Source organism: Peromyscus maniculatus, chromosome 10 (assembly GCF_049852395.1).
Source record: "Peromyscus maniculatus bairdii isolate BWxNUB_F1_BW_parent chromosome 10, HU_Pman_BW_mat_3.1, whole genome shotgun sequence".
Taxonomy (NCBI): domain Eukaryota; kingdom Metazoa; phylum Chordata; class Mammalia; order Rodentia; family Cricetidae; genus Peromyscus; species Peromyscus maniculatus.
In genome coordinates this window covers 101,707,611-101,726,561 of record NC_134861.1, presented here as the reverse complement: position 1 = coordinate 101,726,561, position 18,951 = coordinate 101,707,611, and positions in this window count along the sequence as shown.

The following is an 18,951-nucleotide window of genomic DNA, read 5'->3' as shown; positions in this document are numbered from 1 at the left end:
TAGGATTTAAAAAGTTGAAAGTGTTTTATGTTATCAATAACATGAGACTTTGGGGACCATGGATGGGAACATCTTGTTTTGATAGGGATGTACCATAAAATTATGAGTCAAATGAATGTTTTTCACCCACAGTTTCTTTGAGTCATGCTGTGGGATGTCTTTTTGTATGGTGCAAATATGTATGGCTCCCATTGGATAATAAATAAAGCTGTTTTGGCCTGTGACAAGAAAGCTTACAACTAGGTGGGTAATCCAAACAAAGATACAGAGAGAAAAAGGGCAAAGTCGGGGGAGACACCAGTCCACTACCAAAGGAGCAACAAGATGCCAACAGACCAGTAATGCCACAGCCATGTGGCAACATAAAGATTAATAGGAATGGGTTAATTTAAGATGAAACAGCTAGCCAACAAGAAGCTGAAACCATAGGCTATACAATCTGTAATTAATATAAGCCTCTGAATGATTATTTTATAAGTGGCTATGGGACCATGGGTGGGAAAGATTTGTCTGGACCATGGGGCAAGGCAGGACTGGAGAAATTTCCATCAGGTTATTTTATCATTGTAGTCAGTAATGTTTTTGAGATACCCTGCATTCCCCTTGTGCAGCATTGTTTGTAGCCTCCTCCTGAGTTTTACCATTTATTGCATGATACTTTCTGCTGACTTCATAGAATTTCCCCCTTTCCTTCTATTTCCCCCCAGAAGTAGTATACAAGAAGCTATTCTTCTTAAGAAGCTTACTTGGCATGAGGCAAAGCTTGTGTAAGACTTCCTCAACCCAGCTTTTAGTTTTTCCACCTTATACTTTTCCTATCTTTCTCATCCCCTGGCACCTTCACCTCAGGATCCTTCCACTGAAGAAGGTCCTACTAGTTCAGATCACTGGTGTACTTAATAAATAATTGTGGAAATATCTTTGTTGTGTAAGTCTTCCATCTGCCCAAGTAGCTAGACTTGCAGTTTTCTCACTCTATTTAAATTGTTCAAAGTGTAACCTGGAGCCTGAGCCTAAAAGACATAAGGATGACAGCATATGTGGAATACAAAATATGTTCTAGGCTGGTCCTCTTTGAGCATTAGCCAGAAACAAATGCATGTTGTCATTAAAGAGATTTTTCTTTATTAATCTCTTAAGTGTGTAGAGTGATTTCTCCCTGGGAAAGCATATTAATTCTAGAACAGCTGCATTTCAAACCTTTTAGTAAAAAGTTTCTGGGACATGCTCCCTTATGTTGATTCACATTGCCTTGATCCCAGTCTGTTGCTCTCCAGGGCAATGACGTTGCTGACCTCTATATTACATCTCCAAATGTAGGGCCCTGGCCCCCCATTTTGGGTAGCTGCTGCCTTGCTTGCTGACCTTAACCAGATGTCCTCCCTATGCTGATTCCCTGCCAGTTTCCTTCTTTCTGAATGCTCACCAGAGGTTCTTTGTTTGTGTATCCTGCATTTGGTGTAAACAGCTTAGATGCAAGAATGTAGAACATTGGGTAGTGAACTTCTGCCCTCCAGGGATCATCCATTGTGCTGTAAGCCTGTATTTAAGGTTTCCTCCCTCCTTCAATAAACGGCATTCGGCATTCTGCTGAGGCAAATGACCTGCTGACTCTTGTCTCTGTTTCTCGATCCACAGCCCCTCACTTGGACATGGTGACTGGGTGGTGGTAGCGTGGGTGTTACCACAACAAATGGAGGTTCTACAGAGATCCGAGAAAGAAGGGACGTTACTGATGGACACCTGAGTAAGGCTGGCCAGCATTTTAAAGAAAAAAGAAAAGGTAAGGGTGAATTGAATTGAAATGGGTGCAGCTAGCTCACAGTCAGTTAATTGGACTGCTGAAGCAGGAAGGCACTGAAGTTAAGATAGGGCAAGACAGCTAAAGATTTCATGAAAATAAAAAAGGAAATCTTCCCAATAGAGAAGAGGAAAGGAAAGGAAATTTTCCATTAGAAAAGGGAGAAATTTTTAATCAAGAAAAAAGGATTTTCCCCATAAAAAAGGGAAAAATTTTGAAACTAGGCCTAAAGATTTTTAGGGCCCTGTAGAGGAAGGATGAAGGAAAGAGAGAAGCCTCTTCCTAGTGGTAATGGAGGAAGAAAGGGCTCTTTCTGATATAAAATTTTCAGGATAGCTGAAACTCTGAGCTCCTTCTGCCTGCCAGTGTAGAGCGCCAGCATCCGAATTACAAAGAGTTGGCAGGTGGGCCTCACTGCTGCTGGATGAACAAGCAAGCAAGCCCAGAGGTTAGAAGTTTCATTGTCTGATTGCTTAATTTTGGTTTAAATGTTTTTTATTTTTCCCTCAGAGTGGGAATAATTCAATATTTAGGATCCCTTTGTGAGAAATATTTTTCTGTTTTTTCCCTTATGGTGGGAATAACTCATTATTAGGTAATCCCTTTATGGGAGTTAGAGAAAGCTTAACCAGGAATGCTTGGTGGGAGTGTGCGCACCCAGCACAGTGGACAAAGGCACATGTGGTGGCATGCAAGATGGCCTGGAGCTGCAGGCAGACAGGTACACACGGGTGGAAGGCGGTACTGCAATGGAGTGTGGCCCAGGCAGGTGCCGGCACTAGAGCCTGAGCACCAGGCGGAGCCAAAGCCAAAGCCACAGCCTCAGCCCGTGCCAAGTGAGCAGAGGACTGGGGAGGCACAGGCGCTAAAAGTTTAAATGGGCCCAACTTCTAGTGAAAAATTGTTTCGGTCAGGACATGGAATGTTAAGTCAATACTGTTTGAATTTCCAAGGATATTAATCTATTGGTGAAATTATTAAGGCCACTCCACATAGTTAAAAGGAGATTTATTTAATGGCGTAACTTACAAATGAAGGAATAGGTAAGTTGAGTGTTCTGGGAAAGACGCAGCAGTAGTCCGGCGATGTTCTCTGGAGAACTCTCCTCTGTCCACCTCTAGCATCTGGGCTCCCAGCAGCAAGAGAGCGCTGCACCTCCCGATCTCGGGTCTTCAGGCCCTCCCTTGGCCCCGCCTTGTGGGCATGATAGTTACCAAAACCTCAATGGGGGTTGGAACTTCCAGACCAAAGCTGGAATGGCTACCCACTATATCTCCCCTCTTTTTGTCTAAATAAGAAGGTTCTAACTTAATACAAGACTATATACAAAGGAATGGTTATTAAATATTGTCCAGGAGTAATGAGGGATAATGACCTAGATAAGATGTAACTACAATCAATGTGAACAATATCAAGCAAAAAACATACTAAAATCCAGAGAAGTCTAGAGCATAGGTAAATGGTATGTTACAAAGATCATTCCAAAGGGTGTTCTATCCTAAAGAATCTGAATCTAATACTTAATATGTTCTATCTAAGATAATATATATATATATATATATATATATATATATATATATATATATACTGAGTTGTAACTATAACTGCTAATCTTCAATCCCATCAAAGACCTGAGAAGGAATATAATGGTACCTGAGAAATGGTAGATGGATGCAAGCAACTTTCGGGAATCTTGCAAGAGTAGACTGAGACAGCTGGCAGCCTGGACAGTCACCTAATGTTTCTTAGCATTGTTGGTGCATTCAAATTGGCTACAGGCCTAGAGTATTTGACGGACCATTTTCAGAACAGGAATTCTGAAAGACCATATTACCCTGTCTTGGCAGAATACAGTGGTCGCTTTCTTTGTGTCCTGCTTGTCCAGGAAGGACAGCATTGCATTTGTACTGTCAACAGTTGAGACAAGGGCAGTTCTTTGCCCAGTAGGCCATTTTGTACCAAGAAGACAAACTTCCAAATGGAAATGTCTAGAAGCCCAACATTCTCTCGGGATCAAATTGGTGCTGCCAGGAGCAATTGTGTCTCACGTCAACAGAATTCTAAGTTATTTAAATGCCATATTTTCTAGGTCTATGAAGTGTTTGAAGATTACCTGTCCATCTGACCTATGTATCTGTAAATCTGGATAACCTAACTAACGTAACTATAGAGATGAGAAGCATAGGTGACTATAAATTTATAAGTCTTATCTACCGAAATATCCTAAGGACTAAGGTTTCATGTAAACAAGGGAAACAGTCTATAAGCAAATGTATGGTAAGGAACTATGACTTCAAAATTGTGACAATACACAAGATATTTATAATAGAGGTAGGAATATATAGTGCAATATGCAGTATGACAATAATCTTAAATATATATCAATATACCAAATATCCTAAACAGAAGTAGAACATACATAAAGTATGACAGATATAAATTTATATTTGTATCAATAAACAAATATTTCAAATAAGAATATAAATATATGTACATTATAACAAATACAGTTCTGTATTTGTATCAATATACAAATTATCTTAAACAGGAATATAAAAATAGTTTACATTTGTATCAACATATAAGAATCCATAACAGTGCAAATTACAGTGCAAATTATCTAAGGCTGCTATTTTACTAAATTTGTTTACAAGTATATACAATAATCTACCATAATATCTTATACCTATCCATTCCATTTCTTCTTTTTCCTTTTTTTTTTAAAGGAGAATACTGAGTCTAATATTTTCTTCCACCCCCAACCCTATAACCATCATCCATAACCCTGAGAAATATAAAACCTTAGGGAGAAGGGGCGTCGTTTTCTTAGAATTGCTTCCTGTTGTTTATGGGGTGATGGTATCTCTGTTAGGTACTGTGAGAAAGCTCAGATAGTTAAATCTCAGTTAGACTAACTGTAGGTTCTGCAGCAAGTCTTAGAGTAATGGGTAAGATTGTCTGAAATTCTGGCAAGAAGTGTAGTATGATGATGATTACCATGGCATCATTCTGGATTGGGTAGAGTTGTTGTTGTTGGGGCCCCATCTTCCTTCTGGAGACTTCCGAGATTGCTATTGGAAAAACTTATTTGTTATCAAAATGGAAAGTTTGGATTTAAAGAGGACATAGCAGCCGGGCGGTGGTGGCGCACGCCTTTAATCCCAGCACTCGGGAGGCAGAGCCAGGTGGATCTCTGTGAGTTCGAGGCCAGACTGGGTTGCCAAGTGAGTTCCAGGAAAGGCACAAAGCTACACAGAGAAACCCTGTCTCGGAAAAAAAAAAAAAAAAAAGAGGACATAGCATGTAAGAAAGGATTCTGAGAAATCAAGAGTAAGCATGGAGAGAGTTAGAATCTTGAAGACAATGGTCCCTTTTTATTGGTTTCCTTCTGTCTCACACTAGAGGGCTCTTCTGATATGGGACTGAAGAATCTCTCAACCTTTTCTTTTAGCAATATGCTTGGGTTTAGAGAAGGAGTGAGCCAGTTCCATCTCCAAAGCCAGCTTGGCTTATAATTGAATTGGAACCACAACTTTTCTAGATTGATAGAGAGATAGATGTTAGACAGTGAGATTTTACCGTGTGTAGATTGGTACCAATAGATTCTTTCTTTGTGCTGTAAACAGATATCTTTCTTTCCAGATATCCAAGGCCTTATGATTTTTGGAAAAGGGTATTTCCATTATCCTGGAAAGACAAAAACAGAACCCTACCCCAACCTTTGATTGTTAAATTTTTCTTACAACTTGTAGAGATGTCACATTGGTGGATGATCTTTTACTTCTCCTCATCAAGGGTTTTTTTCCTGTTTGAATCGAATTTTTTATTAATTTTGTTGGTATCCATAGCTTTTCTTCTCCTGCAGAAACAAAGGCAAAACCCCTTCCCCAACATAGAGCATATCCAGGTTTCCATTCTGAGGTCAGCACATCCTTGAAATAAACCGGTTGGTTTAGCTCAGGAGTTTTGTCTGTCGTCCAATGTCTCTCCGCAGCTGTTGTTCCTTTCTCATCAGCACTGAGAAAATTCAAGGTTAATAAAGCACTATGCAGTCTATTTCTAGGAGTCATTGTTACCTGTTGCTGTTTATTTAGCATCTCCTTTAAAATTCGATTGGATCTTTCTATGACTGCTTGGCCTGTGGGATTGTGTGGTATACCTGTAACATGCTTTATATTGTAATAAGCAAAGAATTGTCTCATTTTATTGGAGATATATGCTGAGGCATTGTCTGTCTTAATTTGTACAGGTATTCCCATGATGGCCATAACTTCTAATAGGTGTGTGATCACAGAATCAACCTTTTCAGAATTCATAGGAGTTGCCCATTGAAATCCTAAATAGGTGTCAATGGTATGATGTACATACTTTAATCTTCCAAATTCTGCAAAATGAAACACATCCATCTGCCAAATTTCATTTCTTTGTATACCTTTTGGATCGCTCCCTGCAGGTAATGGAGTTTGGTTATAGATGGAACAAGTAGGACATTTTTCACAATATCCTTAGCCTGTTGCCAAGTGATGGAGAAATCCTTCTTCAAACCTTTGCTATTTACATGGTATTTCTTATGAAATTCTGAGGCTTCTAGCACATTACCTATTAGTAACTGATCAATCTCATTGTTACCTTGTGCTAGAGGTCCTGGCAGACCTGTATGGAATCTGATATGTGTTATATACATAGGATGTTCCCTTTTTTTCTGATGATTTCCTGCAATTGTATGAATAATGATGTTAATTCTGTATTATCAGAAATAAATTCAGCAGTTTCAATATGTAAAACAACTCTCTCTGCATATTGAGAGTCAGTGGCTATATTGAGGGGTTCTATGAGGTCCATCAGTACCATAAGAATGGCATATATTTCTGCCTTTTGTACAGGGCTGTATGGACTTTGTACCACTTTACTTAAGTCTCCTGATTTATATCCTGCTTTCCCTGATTTATTTGCATCAGTATAAAATGTGAGGACTCCAGAAATTGGCTTTTGTCGTACAATGTGAGGAAGGACACATTCAGTCTTCTTTATGAATTCTATTCTCTTGCTTTTGGGATAGTGGTTGTTGATCTCTCCCAAAAAGTTACTGCAGGCTCTCTGCCAGTATTCATTATCTTTCCATAGTGATGAAATTTCCTCATTAGTTAAAGGTACTACAATTTCTGCCGGGTCCATTCCTGTCAACTGGCAAAGTCTTAATTTACCCTTTTGAATCAAATCAGACATCTTTTCTATATAAGTCTTTAATTTCTTATTTGGTTTATGTGGTAGAAATATCCATTCCAATATAATATCTTCCCTCTGCATCAAAATACCTGTTGGGGAATGTCTGGAGGGGAATATGACAAGAATGTATTTAAGTTCTGGATCCACACGATCCACATGTGCTTCTCGAATTGTCTTTTCTACTAGAGCCAATTCCTTATCAGCTTCGGCTGATAATTCTCTTGGACTGTTTAATTCTTTGTCCCCTTCTAGAGTATTAGCCAAATTTTGTAGTCCATCTTTGGGTATTCCCATGATACCCAGTAAGTTGGAAATGCTTCCTAATAACTTTTGAAAATCATTAAGAGTCCTCAATCGATCTCTCCTTAGTTGTACCTTTTGGGGTCTGATTTTTCATAGCTCTATTTTATATCCTAAGTAATTAATAGAATCTCCTCTTTGTATTTTTTCAGGAGCAATTTGCAGTCCCCAGCAAGGCAAAACTTTTTTTACTTCTTCAAACATGCTTTCTAATGTATCTAACTTTGGATCAGCTAATAGGATATCATCCATATAGTGATAAATTATGGATTGTGGAAACTTTACACAAATTATCTCCAATGGTTTCTGCACAAAGTATTGGCACAAAGTAGGGCTGTTTAACATTCCCTGTGGGAGGAACTTCCATTGATATCTCTTGACTGGCTGAGAATTGTTATAATTAGGTACTGTGAAGGCAATTTTTTTTCTATCATTTTCTTGTAAGGGTATGGTAAAGAAACAGTCTTTTAAGTCAATAACTATTATAGGCCATTCTTTGGGTAGCAGAGAGGGCAAAGGCATCCCAGTCTGTAGGGAGCTCATTGGCTGAATTACTTTATTAATAGCTCTCAGATCTGTCAGCATTCTCCAATTACCAGACTTTTTTAATAAGAAATACAGGAGAATTCCAAGGGCTGGTAGATTCTTCAATGTGTTGAGCATTTAACTGCTCTTGAACCAGCTGTTCTAAAGCTTGTAGCTTCTCTTTTGTCAAAGGCCATTGTCCAACCCAGACAGGTTTATCAGTTAGCCATTTTAAAGGTAAGGCAGTTGGTACTTCTGAGAGTTCAGCAGCAGTTCTGCTCTGTTTGTATACAGCCTGAATGGTTGGTGACTGTTTTTTATAGCATGTTATGATATTATTCCTAGAAACATGCATTGGTCTGTATTCCTTTTCTGAGAGTGTAGGAATTTTAATCTGGGTATTCCACTGTTGTAATAGATCTCGGTCCCAAAGATTTACTGCTATATTTGTTACATATGGCTTCAGCCTTCCTCTCTGTCCTTCTGGCCCTATTCATTCAACCCATTTCGAACTCTGTTTTATTTGAGATAGGGTGCCAATCCCTAAAAGTTGAACATCTACCTGTTGAAGAGGCCAATTCGGATGCCATGATTTTGGTGTAATTATAGTCACATCTGCACCTGTGTCTATCAGGCCCTCCAGAACCAGGCCATTAATTCGAATTCTAAGCTTTGGTCTTTGTTCATTTATGGAAGTCTGCCAAAATATTTGTTTTATAGTGTTCTTTGTAAACTGTGATCCAACTATCAGAGCTGTTTTATCATCCAGTGCAATATCGGTTTTTATATTAGGCATTGGTTTATTCAGTTGTCCTGAAGAGGAATTTCTTCCACAGTAGCTGGGAATGTTCATACTACATTTGATTTGGGGGCCTGTAAGAGGCCCCCTGAGGTGTTTTCCACCACTAAAGGGTTGCCTCATATATCTATTTTTGATCTGCACTCACTGGTCCAATGTCGGCCTTTGCCACACCTTCTACATAATCCAGGAGGTGGTTGGGATCTCCTGTTTAGGCTATTCCTAAAAGGAGTATTAGTTCTAGGAGTACCCCATGTACAGTTTTTACTTATATGACCTGGTGTACCACATTTAAAACATTTGGTACCACAGGGCCTTCTTTCACCTCTGGGATTTGTCTCTCCTATCCAAGTCTCATTACTGTAGTTAAGAGACTCAACACCATTAGTATACTGAATCCATTCTTCCAAAGGAGCTGATCTGATCTTTAATGGTGTAAGTATTCTTCTGCATTCTGTATTAACATTGTCGAACGCCAAGGACTCAGTTAATACTTTTCTTAATTCTTTATCTGATATAGCTTTTGTTATAGCTGTGTTCAGCCTTTGTAAAAAATCGGTGAAAGATTCATGCAGTCTTGAAATATCTTTATGTATACCTCAGTTGGTTTTCCAGGTTCTGGAATTTTTTCCCAAGCATTTAAAGCTGCTGTACAGCATAGGGATATTGTATGCTCATCATAAGTGGCTTGTACATTCCTGTCAGTGAAACATACCTCACCAAGTATTTGATCTTGGGAGATCACAAAACCTCTAAGTTTACCTTGTTGTTCAAAATTTTTTGCCTCTTCTCTCAACCAGCTTTTCCACTGTAACTGCTGGCTATATTCTAGAACAGCTGATGCCAGTCATCTGGAATGATTCTATGTGAGGTAGACCACGAATTTAACATCTGTTTTACATATGTGGAGTGTATCCCATACGTAACTACTGCTTCCTTTATATTTTTAAAGTCCCTTGTTGAAATTGGTTGTAATGTATATGTATTATATTGTTCAGGGTGTGTGTCATCTGCTGGCTTCTCATGGATGATAAGAGGATAAGCCATTGTATGAGAGCCATTTTAAGATGGTACAACCTCTATGGTCTTGCCCTTCTGCTTATTAGGTCCCTTGTCATGTTTACTGAGAGTTTCTTCTAGGGCTTGCAAACGAGCACCTAGGGTCTGTTCTAGGGAGTGAACCTCCTCTCTTGCAAGGGACTCTAGATTTCTCATGGAATCATAGAAGTTTGTATGTTCCTCAGAAACACATGATTCCATGGACCTTATCAATGAATGATAATTTTTCTTCCTTATATAGTGTCTGAGTAGCCACAACTTCACTCTGGAGAGTTAGTGTTCTAGCCATTAAATATTCATATTTATTATCAATAAAATCAATTTTGGGTACAAGCCTGTTTTGTAAATCCTGATTAGCAGATTCCAGAGAAAGAATTTTTCTTATAAGCCTTCATTGCTATCTTTGAAAGCAGATTCCAGAAAGAGAATCTTTTTCTGTAAGCCTTCATTGCTATCTTTGAAAGCCTGTATCAGTCCCAATAATGACTCATCTTTGTTCTTATTATTAAACCAGTGTTTGAACACTGTGTGAATTATTACAATGAATGCCAAAATGATACAGGCCAAATATGCCTGAGGAAGGTCGTATATTTCCAGGAGAATGTCATTCATCATACAGGCAAAAACGTTTTTAAATTCTTGTGAGGTAATGTTGTCGGCCATATTACAAGAATTACTCAAAATTTGTTAGTCAATTTTAAAATATAAAATTATCAAGTACTTTTACTTGAAATAAGACACTAGCTTACCTTTCCGCAGTTCTGGGGGTGTAGGACTTTTCAGCCAGAAGGTGGCGTTGGTACAGCTCCAAAGCAGGGCCTGCTGGTGACCTTGGCTGACCACAGATGAAAGCAGGATTCCAGATGGCAGGGAGCTGGCACTTGGAGCAGGGGAATGCCTCACTCACAGCGGTTTTTCGCTGTTCTCAGGGCTAAGCTAGGGAACTGAGATCGGACTGGCTGCTCCCTTTTTCGGGAATGGAACAGTGTAGACATTCCCTGGTTATATGGAACTTTGCGGGCAGGTTTAGGTACCTGCCAGCCAGGGAGGAGGCTAAGGGTGGGAGCTACCCAGACCTTTGGAATTTGCCCCATGTGAGCACCAGATATTGGTGAAATTATTAAGGCCACTCCACGTAGTTAAAAGGAGATTTATTTAATGGCATAACTTACAAATGAAGGAATAGGTAGGGTGAGGGTTCTGGGAAAGACGCAGCAGTAGTCCACCTCTAGCATCTGGGCTCCCAGCAGCAAGAGAGCACTGCATATCCCGATCTAGGGTCTTCAGGCCTTCCCTTGGCCCCGCCTTGTGGGCGTGATAGTTACCAAAACCTCAATGGGGGTTGGAACTTCCAGACCAAAGCTGGAATGGCTACCCACTACATTAATCATTCATTGTATAAAGGATGTGCTGTTCTTTTGATTGTCTTAATAAATGTTTGGATGAATGTTTGATTTTCATGGTAGATAAACTAAAGGAACAGAATTCATAATTTTGAACTATATATTAGGTGTGCTCTTGTCTGTTGATCATTACCGAAAATTTGGCTCTGCTATTTAAGTTACTTTCTAGAATTCTATAGAAATATAACACCTGAAATGCATTGGGTTGTTAGCTTATTAAATAATGTTGTTGCTAAGATAAACCCATAAAAATAATCTCTTACTGATAAAGAGGTTACAAAATTATTTTTCCAGTAAATAAAATACAGGTAAATTGTTTGGTCCACATTGTTAATAATTGGCTATTTGCATTCATGTGTTATTTGAAAGCTATAAAAAAAATCCTCTTTTTAAGATTTTATAAAAAATACTCTAGAAGAGTATTACCTAAAGTTACCTCTTCAAATTCTTTAGAGATTGTATTTAATGCTTTTATAACTGGCATATGTAAAAAGGACCATGGAAATAGAAGCTGGTGATAGAACTGCTCAATTATTATTGCTTTCATATTTTAATTGCAAAATGGCACCTATATGTAGAACTAGAGGCTTTGGAAATACAGGGAAAAAAGATGTTTTGACAAACAGTCTAAATTAAAAATAAAATTAGATGGGATTGAGATTGAAAGATTATTGAATTCTGGTGCTGGATATATCTATAATTTCACAAGAATCCTGAGATCCCAACTGGCCTCTACAAGAAGTCAGGAAAATGGAGATTATTTCAAGATCTTAGAGCTGTAAATAAAACCATACTTCTCATGGGAGCAACACAGCCTGGTTTGCCTGCCCCTGTGGCAATTCCTAAACATTGACATTTAATTGTAGTTGACTTATATATTATTGGCTGCTAAAGATAAAATACTTGTTTTTGATGCCTTTTCTAAATTACAAGAGGTTCTTAGCCTGGCTAATTTACAGATAGCCCCAGAAAAGGTACAAGTATCCTTTCCCTATCATTATTTAGGTCATGAATATTTTGGTTTTTCTCATTCACCTACTGGAGTGTTTTGGCAAACAGGTCCTATTCTATGGATACATTCCCCAGCTTCTCCAGTGAAAACCATTACTGCTTATCATCAGGCTGTTGCTCAGATTATATTTAAGGAAATCAAGATCAGTGTTCAAACTTTTGGTAAGGAGCCAGATATTGTGGTGACCCCATACACCCAGTCTCAAATAACATGGTTGCAAGCTAATGATAATGACTGGACCATATTGACATGCTCCACGCAGGGTCAGTTTGATGTCAATTTTTTAAATTGCATCCTGTTATATTTCCCAAAATAGTACAGATGACTCCTATTCCTCAGGCCTGTGTGGTATTTACTGATGGCACTTCACGTGGTTTTGCTGTGGTGGTTTCTGGAAACATAGTAAAGAGAATGAAAGTCCAGGGCACTTCTGGCCAGATGGCAGAGGTACAGGCACTGTTGCTTGCTTTACAGATGTTTTCTGATGAGAGTGTAAATATTTATACTGATAGCCAATATGTGGCACATGCAATTATGCCTTTGAAGACAACAGCCTACACACCATCAATTTCTTCCATTCATGAATATTTATTTCAAGTACAAGGACTCATATGGTCCCACTCACATAACCTTCATGTGGGCCATATTAGAGCTCATACTCAATTGCCTGGACCTCTAAGTGAAGGTAATCAGAGGGCTGATGCCATTACTTGTATGGCTGTCACATTAATTTACTCTGCCTTTGAAAAGGCTACTCAGTTGCATCAACGTTATCATCTTAGTGCTGAATCTCTTCGTCATCACACAGGCATAACCAGGGAACAAGCCATCTAGATAGTTAAATCATGTCCTATTTGTGTTGAATTTTTACCTGTTCCTCCTTTAGGAGTTAATCCCTGAGGACTTTTACCTAATCATGTGTGGCATATGGATGTCACACACATGCCTTCCTTTGGAAAATTACAATTTGTCCATGTGTCTATTGATACATATTCCTCTCTAATTTTTGCCTCTGCTCATTCAAGGGAAAAGGTTAAGGATGTAAAGAATCATTGTCTTCATGCTTTTACTTAAGTGGGAGTGCCAAAATGCATAAAGACTGATAATGGTCCTGCCTACAGCAGTACGGGATTTTCAAAATTCTGCCAAGATTTTTCTACTATTAATAAGACTGATATTCCTTATAATCCTTGAGGACAGGCTATAGTAGAATGCTGCCATCATACCTTAAAAACATATTTTGCGAGGGGTGGCCAGGTGGGGGGGGGTTGAAAAAATAAAATTAATTAAAAAAACATATTTTGCTAAAGTAAAAAGGGGAGCTAGGGGTTCATCTCTCCTCTCCACATTCTATTCTTTCCCTTGTTTTATATATTTAAAATGTTTTATCGGTGGATTCTGCTGGAGTATCCACTGCAAATAAGCATTGGAGGGCTCCTGTTGCAAATCATCCTCTGGTACGATGGAAGGATCTTTCTACTGGCACTTGGAGGGGACCTGATCCGGTGTTGGTGTGGGCCCGGGGATCTGTTTGTGTCTTTCCGCAGGACAATGAGGTTCCTCTTTGGGTTCCTGAGCGCTGTGTGCACCCTGTGGCTGCTGCTGAATCCCAACATGGCAGAGACCTATTGGGCCTTTGTGAAAAACTCTCCCCTTCTGATGTCAATGGGGATTGAGAGCCCAATACAGCCAGCCTTGGCAAGCATTAATGTAAGCCTAGGAACTGTAGCCATGTGGTTGAATTCTTCAGAAGGTAATGTATGGTAACTGCTTTTTCAAGTATGTTTGAGAATGTGTCACAAAGACACCTTGGAGATTAAGGATAACCCTGGAGGTCACTGACCTCCATTTGTTAACAGTAGCATGCCAGCTATGCCTTTTTCATTTTTGCAATCCTCAAGCTGGTGTAGTACCTACCTCTTCAGGAGTGGCTCTGTGCAACTTTTATTGGCCTCCTGAAATTCATCTAGCCTTCTTTGAAGATACCTTAAAATTTGTGAGCCTGAATGTAGCCATTATGAGACCATTAGTTCTGCTCCTTGTTTGCTGTCTGTTTTTTTTTTTATGGTTCTTAGTTGTTCTTTTGCAGAGTTGCCAGCTTAAGTTGTGCTGGGATCAAGAAAAATGGGCCTTGGTGGTTCGTGTTCCTGGAGCGGTGTCCATGCCAGTGGACTGTGGCAGTAAGACACAGATGATGATTCACACACTCCAGAAGAGAATTTGACATTGCTGTTGCCTTGTTGCTGTTATAGAGGTGGTGGCCACTGCTGATACTGTTTCTGGGATTGCTATTTCATAATTGGTTACTGGAGATAGCACAATGGAGACCCTGGCAGCAAAAGTAGCTACCACAGTTAATTGCTCTCTCATTCTATTGGGTATGATAAATTTAATTCAACAGTTATATACATTTTGATTGGCTTTGAAAGTTAAACTCAAGTTCCACTTGCTTTTGGGATACCACCTTATGAGGACTCCAATTTGCAGTAAGGCTCATTAAGGAAGGGAATGGCTCAGTTACCTTTCACCTACTGGCTATGGGTGGGTTAGGACTTCTGTTGGTCTTTTCTGTATTGCACAGATTGCAAGCCCAGCCCCACTTTGAGATCTTTGGCAGCAGTTAACTCTACAGCTCCCATGGTTGAGCCTATATGATAATGAGTACTCAGAGATGGGTAATACCTGGGGGGCAGTCACCAACCTAAGGCAGAGTGCCTGTGTGTCCTGGGCAGGTATCTCCATGACGGGTAAGGTGACCTGCTGATGTCCCACGCAACCTAAGTCAGAAGCTCATTTTTTTAGTAAAAGGGGGGACCTGTAGGGCCCTGGCCCCCATTTGGGTAGCTGTTGCATTGCTTGCTGACCTTGACCTTGATGTCCCCCCTATGTTAATTCCCTGCCGGTTTCCACCCTCCTGAATACTTAAGGGAAGTTCCTTGTTTGTGTATCCTGTGTATCGGGCGTAAACAGCTTAGATGCAAGAACATAGAACATTGGTAGTGAACTTCTGCCCTCCGGGGTTCTCTCATTGTGCTGTAAGCCTGTATTTAAGGTTTCCTCCCTCCTTCAATAAACCGCATTCGGCATTCTGCTGGGTCGAATGACCTGTTGTCTTTTGTCTCTGTTTTTTAATCCACAGCCCCTCGATCAGACATGGTGATTGGGTGGTGGTAGTGCAGGCGCTACTGCAACATCCAAAGTCTTAAATTAAATGATTGCACCATCTCAGAATTTCAAAATTATCCATTTGAGTCATGCAATTGAATATCCATTGCAGTAAAAAAAATAAAAATAAAAAAGAATTTGCATGTAGAACATGATTTCTACCTCCAGACCAGAATAGAAGGGATATTTCATTGTGTACACTAAAGGGGGAAATAGGGTAGGCAATTAGCTGCTGGAGTCACCATTATGAAAAAAGACCTGATTGTAGCAGGGAGGGGTGATTTGGTAATTTCCCAGCATGTATTAATTGATGTCTTATGAATGAAGACAGACCAGATTGGTTGGTGTACAATTTGGGAAGGTTAATTTGCACCAAAGTATATTGAATTTTTAATTAGTCAATCCTCTTATGCAGATACGCACAATCCTGTTTGACACAGTTATGCAGCTCAGAGGTTCAAGAAAAAGGCCATTGACTGTAACCCTGTGTGTCAGAGTACAGATCTCAGCAGCAATAGACAATCAGTGTGTAATTAAATTTGTGCACAAAGGACTATGTACTTTGGAAGTGGAACAGAAAGTGCTCTGGGAGACTAGAAGATTTTTCTACTAAAATACACACTTCCCAAATTAGGGCCCTGTCTGCCCCTAGGGTAGAAGGGCATAGCTGTGAAGGCCTCTGCTGTCTGTCATTTGATCTCTGATCACCAAGTAGGGGAGCTGCTACTCTTCTGAGTCCCAGCTGGGTGGCCTTAGCTAATGTGGGACCTTGGGAAGGCTTAGCATTTAGGAGTATCAGTGGAAGGTATCTTGCAGGTTCTTTCCAAGATTCACCTCTGGTTCTGATGTAGGGAGCCATGAGAGATACCACAAGCCATGCCATGATGAGTGTGGGGACTACTGACCCTAGACCAAGAGGAATAGTTCTGCTGAGCTTTCAGAGCTGCTATGATTGGAATGAACCATGAACCAGACTGTGGTTCTGCTGACCTGGGAATTGACTCTTCTTCTTTTGTGAGACCAAAATGAGCCATCTTAGAAATAAGACCAAAATGCTTTCACCCTAAAATTAAGGCCTAAGATTTCTCCTTTTGGGAATAGACCATTAGTTACTGAAACCAGTCAGTTCAGATTCCAGAAACCAGGAAGTGTAAAAGTACAGAGTTACAAGATAGTCACGAGGTAATGCCTGTCAGACTATGGAATGTCCTCTCCCTGGTTTCCAGGGCAACTGACGACAGAAATGCCCCCACCTGAGGGCAGCCAATGAGAAATGGTGGCAGGCAACCACTCCCTTAGAAGTAATTTCTAGAAGTCCCTAGAAGCGAGCCAATCAGAATTGTATCCATACTAGCACCCCTAAATGATGTAACCTTGTGACTTTTCCCTTTAAAAACTGAGCTTGCAGACAGGTGGGCCTCCACTGTGTTGGATGTATTGGACGAAGTCCCTGCCTAGGCTTGTATTGCTTTTGGATATCCAGAATTAAACCTTGCTTTTGCATTCCGGCATGCTCGTCTTTGGTGGTCTCTCTGGGGGTCACGATCTGGGCACAACACTTTGAGATTCCCTGAGTGTACATTCTGTTGGGAGGGGGAGGCTCTGCCACCCTGGCTATGGGAAGCTATGATACTTGTAATATATGTGTCCAGTGTACACACACAAACATTGCTTTTAGTAGGAAGTTGGAAGACAGGTTGAAAAGCTGAAGGTCTGGTTTCTAGAAGTTCTGAACATTGCACTACACTTTCAGGTTTGTCTTATAAATGTTACAAATATTTTAGAAACTGGTAGAAAGAAGTGTTGGGGTTCATTCTTCAGCAATATGTGATTAGACTTTTAAAATTTCTGATACCAATCTTGACCTGATTCAGGGAAGTTCAGTTCCAAGGGAGAAAAGAGGTTTCTGAGCTGCAGAGATATTCTAGGTTTACATGGTATTGGGCAGGTGGATAGGGAAGATTCCACATCATGTGCCATAACCCATATGGCAGGAATAGATGTCAAATTATTCTTCTGCACTGGTTGTGATTGGGCATCGCTGGGGCTGGGTTTGCCTGAAACCACAAGGGGACAAGAGAGTTTGCAGAGCCATTAAATGAGATTACCTCCATTTGCCAAGAGAGTTCTACAGCTTGGGGTCTTTCTGTTTGGAAGACATATCAGTAGCTGGATGGTCAGAAACAACAGTTTAAGGGTCACTTTGAGTTAATTCTGTGGGAGTTGTGAAGTCTGTGTTAATTTCTATACACATAGAATTATAGGTACTTGGGTAACATTGGTCAAGATCACAATTTTCCTGGCTGAGTTTCCATTGGTATTTTGATTAAAAGTTGACTATATTTTTCTGCTTTAGTTTTTAGCTTTTTTTTTCCTCTCCTTTTATTCTTTCACAAATATTGTACATATTCTCAATTGTTGTAGCTTTGTGGTAAATATAGAAGTCACATGGTATCAATATGTGTATTATTTTTTCATAATCCTACTGAGCATTCTGAATTTTTCCACTTTGCATGTAGCATTGGAATCAGGTGTCCTGCTATAAATTGTTGTGAATTTTCTATGAATTGTATTCAATTCATGTTGCAAATTTACCATACACAACATCTTAATATTGATGCATCATGTTCCCATGGATCACTTATTTACTGCTGTGTTTATTCAGTGATCTCATGCCTTTGCTCCCAGCACTTGGGATCTCATGCCTTTGATCCTAGTACTCAGGAGACACACACCTCTAATCTCAGCACTAGGGAGGTGGAAACAGGAATATAAAGTGGGTAGAGACAGGATCTTATGCCTATTCGGTCTGAGGATTCATAGAGACAGGATGGCCCTCCATTCAGTCTGAGGATTTGTAGAGACAGGACCCTCCCATTTGGTTTGAGATTTTATAGAGGTAAGAAGTCTCTAATGGCCAGCTTCTCCGCTTCTCTGATCTTTCAGCTTTCACCCTTGATATCTGACTCTGGGCTTTTATTGTTAAGACTAATTAATATCATGTTTCATGCAAGTCTCCTCTTCTTGTGGTGGACAGAGAGACCAGGAGATGGTGTTAATATCCCTGATACTGGAGGTACAGATAGTAGTGAGCTTCTATATGTTCTGGGAATGGAATCTGTGTGTTCTGCAAGATTCTTCAGTACTCTTAACTGCTAAGGTGTTTTCCACCCTAAGTTTTCTGTTCTGGATAATGTTTCCTGTCCAAGGAAGCCTAGTCAGGGTCAGATACTTGATGCTGATTAAAAGTTAGAATTCTCCTCCAGGAAGAAGTTGGAAGGGATTTGAGAAGGGATAGAATGAAGAGATAAAACGGGAAAGTGAGGTTATTTTTGTTTTGTTTTGTTTTGTTTTGTTTTGTTTTGTTTTGTTTTGTTTTGTTTTGTTTTTTGAGACAGGGTTTCTCTGTGTAGATTTGTGCCTTTCCTGGATCTCACTCTGTAGACCAGGCTGGCCTTGAACTCACAAAGATCCCCCTGCCTCTGCCTCCCGAGTGCTGGGATTAAAGGTGTGTGCCACTGCCACCTGGCTGTGAGGTTATATTTTTAATTAAAAATTTATGGACATAAATTTTAAATAAAAAAGAGGGGCTAGAGAGATGGCTCAGCAGTTAAGAGCACGAGGTGTTGTTTCAGAGGATTCAGGTTTCATTCCCAGAACA